The following is a 6,284-nucleotide window of genomic DNA, read 5'->3' on the forward strand; positions in this document are numbered from 1 at the left end:
CAGATGTGATCTAAACTCAGCACAGCAGCTTGAACATTTTCAAACCCTGGTAGCCCCTCCTTCTCCTTCCTCTGCTAGTGCACAGCGCTCAAAACAAAACACCCCAGAAATCCTCTCCAAGAGAGAAAAGCCACCTGAAATTCATGACAGCGCCTGTCTCTATAATTAGACCACAAATCCCAGCTCCAAGCCAGTGACAGACATTCTGCGTGATTCTTTTTTCTGGACATGTATGGGTGTGGTTTTATTTTCTCATTGTGGTTTATTCCTGCTGGAGAATATTTTTATGCTACTTTCCCCACCTTTCTGCTTGTGAACACCAGTTGTTTTAATTCACTCCCTGATTGGTGAAATGTGCCCCAGAGATGAGATCGTGACAGCTCTGCCAGTGAGTACATGAATACTTTTTTCCTCTCCTCACGTTGTTAATAAATTCAGAGTGTCAATGCAGTTCCTATGCAGCTTTTCTATGTACCACCCTTTTGCTTCAGTTCAAATTATGTTATTTAATGTGTTCTACGTTTTTAAATTCGCTATACTGACTTTGTTTTTACCAATTAAATCCTAGTTGCATTTTACAACATAACTTTATGTGGATGACTTCTTTCCCATAAACTGTATCATAAAATGTTTTGCAGTGCTTCATAGTACACCTGCAGGATTACATAAAACAAGAGAGGAGACAGAAATTAAGACCGTTCTGATTGGGCTCCCCATAGCAGAGCAAGGGCAATCCTTTCGGTGCAGATCTTCCTCATCTCAGGCAAAGGGAGAAGAAATCAGACCCTTCCATTCTTCTCCTGCTCCCTCTTTTGTACATAGTATCCAATTATTTACAGTGGCAATCAGGGACATACACAAGGGATCATAGAATCTAGAGATTAAAAAGACCCATTGGATCATGAATGCATTGAGGTCCTGATCATAAAGTTAAGCACCCCTCAATTTACACTGAAGTCTCTTGGAGTTGAGGATACTCAGTACTTCACTCAGGTTCTGAATTCCTATACATAAGAGACCTTCCTTAGTTGGGCCAGAAGGCCACTGATCTCTTCTCATTTAAATTCCTCCCTACAACCTACCTCTACCATGACATCCACAAGAAAGAAATCAAAGACATTTCTCTTTATTTACAATATAAAAGTCAAAACAGTTTTGCTCCACCATGTATACTAACTTTTGCTAAGTAACTGAATAATGTTTGTTGTTACCCCAGTAACATTTGTTGTTTGTTGTTACCCCAGTAACGTTACCCCAATCCATTTACACCTTGCTGTTTCCTGCCCCCTTCATTGTGTTATATGTCCAAAACAGATCTGTAAGCTCTTTGGGACAGTTTCTTATTTGTACTCTAAGGCAATTTAACACACTGTTAGATACTGTGATATAATGAATACTGAGAAAGCCCTTCCCCTTGTATGTGCAGGGTAGAAACATTCCTCCAACAGAGGATACATCAGATATTATTATATTATTGGTGAAAAGATAAGTTTTCAGCTGAGATTTCAAATGAGATGAAAAAGTAATGAGGAGAAATATTGTTCCAGTTGGCAGGAACTGAACAGAAGGTTCTATTCTAAACAGAAGAGCTTATTTTGATGGTTTCCTTTTGGTTTTAAAATATACACACATTCCATGCTCTGGATACATTTACAATATTACAATACAGCGGAACACAAAATAACAAACAAATTACTCACCAACTCTCCACCCCTTGTCCAGAAATTTATACTCCCAGTAAGTAAAAGTCTGGGAGAACAAATAGCTCTTTCAGCTTGTCCTGAAGTTTAACTCTTTCAGGCTCTGGCAAGCCAAACCAGGGAACAAATTCCATAGCTGATGATGCCTCACCAAGATTGGCCTGCTCTTGCCCCCTTTCATTTAAACCAAGAGACCATATCTTGAATGCAGCTGATGATCTGAACCATGGTGGTTTGAAATAGGAGCGAGTCTATGTGATAGTCCACAGAAGGTGCCAGTGCAAGATGAGCAGAAGGAGCAAAGAGGGAGTAGAAAGAAAAATAAATTCCAAGGAAAAGGCAGCAGCAAGTTAGTGGAGAGTTTTAAAAACAAGGAGAGTTGATATTCTCTGACCATGCAAATAATCTGCCCTTGACCAACTTTCCCCACTTCAAGCAAACCACCCACTAGTTCCTCCTGGCCCTACCAAATAACTTTGAGTTGATAAACAATCCCCTGTCCCCCACCAAAGCTATACTCTCCAGATACAAGCATTGTAGCTATTCCCTGAGTTGTAGCAGAAACTGGGAAGGTTCCAGGACCATCCACTTCACTCACATTAGAAGTGTTAAGTCCTGCTTGCTCCACCTTGGGGGCAGTCTATCAGGAGGAGGGACACCTTCCATGACTGACACCAGGTCTACACCAGAAACTTTTGCAAGTATAACACTGTTGGTTGAGGCTGCGATTTCTTGTGACTTTTTTATATTGGCAGAAGCCCTAGTGTGGATGTGGTTATGCTGCCATAGAAGTGCTTTGGTAGTATAGTTCATTTATTCAGACAACTGTTATAAGCTATACCAGCAAAAGCACTCTAATATAGACAAGGTTAGACAAGGCCTTAGGGACCTGCTGTCTTCAGGGAAGTGGCTTTAGGAAACTGCTTCCCAGCTGAAACCAGTATTAGGAGAACTACCCACGATCTCAACGTCAGGAGTACAGCTGACCAAATAATTGATTTTTTGGTTTGCTGGCAGTTCTGAAAAATAAAAAAATATATTGTTCAGTCTGGGTCAAACAAAACCTTTTCGAATGTTCATTTTAGGTCAAACAGAACTTTTTGTTTCAAGTATTTTTAACATAGGCAAAGGCAATGAACAGCTACACGCAAAGGTCTGGAGGAGGATAAAGAACCTCCCTCCTAACTTTTAGCCCAGTGGTTAGAGTACTCACCTGAGTTGTAGCAGACGTATGATAGAGCAGGAACTAGAACATAGAACTTACCCTGACCAAGTGAGTGCCCTTACTACCAGGCTATAAGGTATTCCAGACTGAGGCTTGTTCAATCTCTCTTGTTGAAGCTGTTCCACTTGAATAGTGGAGCAGTTATTGCACCAAAGACAGGCAATAGTCAGGTGTTTAGAACACTTACCTGAAAAGGTGACAACCTGGGTACTAATCCTGCTCCTGAGTGGGGATTTGAATCTGGGTCTCATATCCCAGGTGATGGCCCCAACCACCTAGCTAAAGATTACAAGGGTGGAACTGCTCCTTCCTCAGCAGTTTTGTAATAGCACCTATATATCCCCTTGTGACTCTAGCCCAGAAAATCAAAATATTTAGTTTTTGAAATGTCTTATCATTTCCAAATTTATTTTTGTTGTGATTGAAACAATTTGCCAAAATCAACAAGAAATTGCAAAATGTTTCAGTTGACCAGAATCTGCATTTTTTGGCAAAAAAAGGTTTCAGCCAAAAAATTTCACCCAACTATAGTCAGGAGCACAGCAGATGGGACACTCCTCTGGCCACTGGGACACACTTTGAGGGAGGGGCACATGCTACTGTCTTTGTATAAACAAAGATACATGTGGCCAGCTAACACAAATGTAGTTTTGATCATTGTGGACAGAGAGTTCAATAAATGTTATGTCTATGCAGTCATTTAAACTTTCAAAAATAACTTATAAAATGGACGTTGCAGAGGCCATGAGAGGAATCCTGAAAGAGCCTGGTGAGTATTTTTAAATTTGGAGACTAAATAGCTTGACAGTGTCTTTTTAAAAAGGCAAATTCTCACCTCTTTCATGATTTTTATCTTGTCCAGCTGTGCCCCTCTGGGTGCAGTCTGGATGGAAGGGGATTGCTGGGATCAAAGGCTGCATTCATTTCTGTCAGTGCTTTAATTTAAATTTAACTCCAGTGTGCTTCAATCTGAGCTGTAGTTGTCCTATGTAATGATATTTTCTGATTAACTGTTGAAATTACTAATGAATTAAAGGTACCAGCCTAGTTACAGGTTGAAAAAGCTGTGTTAACCGGCTACTAAAAATACATGAGTCTGATTTCTTCCCACCAATGCAAAGAAATTGAGAGTTAATTGGACAGTGTTGTCCTTCACTAACTTCATTGTCCTAAAATATTGCAGTAGAATGCGTCACAACCCGTGCTATGAGATCTCTATAACGCTAGGAACAATTGGGTCATTTAGGCCTCAGTCTTGCAAAGGGAACTGCATGGGTCAGAGTAGAACCCTCTGTGGGATCAAGCCCCAATGGAGCCTCGGGACAAAGTTTAATCGTTAACCTCTTAGTACTTCATTCTGCTACACTTTAAAGGCAGCATTTTAAGCACTTTTATCTAGCGTTAAAGCAGTAGACTGGATGCTGGAGTGTCTAGATTCTATTCCCAACTCTGCCACTGTGTCTCTGTATGACCGTGGTTAAGACATGTAGCCTTTTTATGCCTCAGGGTATGTCTACACTGCATTATAAGTCCGGGCTCAGATGCAGGCTTGAGTCCAACTCCCCCACCCCCACTTTCTATCTACACAGAGCTCTGCCTGATTTGGACCCAGGCCCTAAAACTCCACAGGATGGATGGGTTCAAGCCCAGATCCTGCTAGGACTCGGGCCCAAACTCCATTGTTTTATAGTGTGGACACAACTTGGGTCTCTGCCCCCTGGACTTGGGCCCTAAGATTTTGCCTATGCTATTCCACAATCCCACTGATGGTGTTGTTTGTCCTTTCTATCCCAAGAGTAGTCAATCAACTCCCAAGAAATGATAGCAACCCCCTCTCTTCAAGTACAATGCAGCTTCCATTTTATTCTGACCTCTAAGATGCAAACACAATGTACCTTCTCCTGTGTTTGGAATGGCCACTGACCAGAAGAAGTCCTTTGCCAAGTGTCCTGCTTCCTAGTTGTGGGAGCAGTCAGGTTTTGGTGAATCTCTGGTGTGAGGCAAGCAAAAAGTTTGATTTTAGTAAGAGTACCAGGAATGACTATGCACACTAAGAGACAGCAAAGAATAGCAGTGCTGAGGATTCACTGGACCAGTGCAGGGAGAGGATTAAGTCACTCAAGACCGACTACAGGAAAGCCATTGATGAGAGCTGCATCTCTAGGAATTCACTGTCATCTTGCCCCTTTTATGAGGAGTTTGACTGGGTGATGGCTACTGTACCGAGCATGGAGCCAATAATGGATCAGGCTAGTGAAGTGACTCTGGTGCTTGGAACTAGTTCCTGAGGAGGCTTTGCCACCAGAGTAGCTGCAGCACATCTTGGGTCATTACTTGGAGAGGCTTTTAATGCCCCACCCCCCAAGGAGCAGCCTGCCACAGAACTGGCAACAGAAACAGAAGAGACAGAATGTGCCCTGTAGCTTGGTACATTTCTGACTCCATGTTTGTTTTTATTACAATAGGAATGGGAGGGATTTCTGGGTTATGAACCAATCCAAAAGTTATTAAAAGCAACAGGTATCTGCTAATGGCTAATTATATGCCAGTACCATGGCATCCTCCTCCCACCATGGAATTCAAAATGAAGACAGGGAAGCATTTAAAAATGAAGTTTTACTAGAAACTTGCACATTCTTGCTAAGATTTGCTGGGGTGTTAAAAATAAGAACCTTATATTGCCCACCCTGTTAATACATTGCCCTGTACTAACATAATGGTGTAACAAGCCTCCTGTAAACACTGAACTGTCTGGGAGAGGGGAGGTTGAAATGAGTCCATTTATGAATGTAGTCCATTCAAGCTAAATGTAATCCATGGGTGACAAAATCATTTGTCCAAAATACGGCTGGAGGTTTATATTAAGCCCAGAAACGTGTTGGCAGTGGTGGTGTCACTGTGCAGTTCTTTGGAAGTCCATATTAACGTGTGTTTGCATGCAGTCATAAAAGGCTCTCTTAGAAGCCATGGAGAGGCAGTAGTCCATGTGGACACTAATGGAGCATCCTGCTGATTCCCCCAGGAACTTTACCCCAATCGTGGATGCTGAAAGCTTCAAACTTTTTCCCCTAGCAAGAACTTCAGGCAGGTAGTCACGTTTTGGGGAAGAGTGTATTTCCCAGGGCCACTGTGGTTGCTGACCAGCCCTCTCCACTTGTAGATGTGCTGTTTGGTCACCATAAGTTTTAATACTTTGGTGGCATACATGGCTGATTTGCCACCAGAAGCTTGGAATGAAATCTCTCTTTGCCATTAGGGAACCACAAGGATTGTTATGTCCTCCAAAATGTGGAATGCCTGAAATGATAGAGAAGGCTTATGTAATACACCACAGCCCTCCACCTCCCTCAAAGCCCAAG

The sequence above is a fragment of the Emydura macquarii genome, unplaced genomic scaffold (genome assembly GCF_026122565.2).
Source record: "Emydura macquarii macquarii isolate MOO-44397 ecotype Brisbane River unplaced genomic scaffold, CSIRO-AGI_Emac_v2 contig_2681, whole genome shotgun sequence".
Taxonomy (NCBI): Eukaryota; Metazoa; Chordata; order Testudines; family Chelidae; genus Emydura; species Emydura macquarii.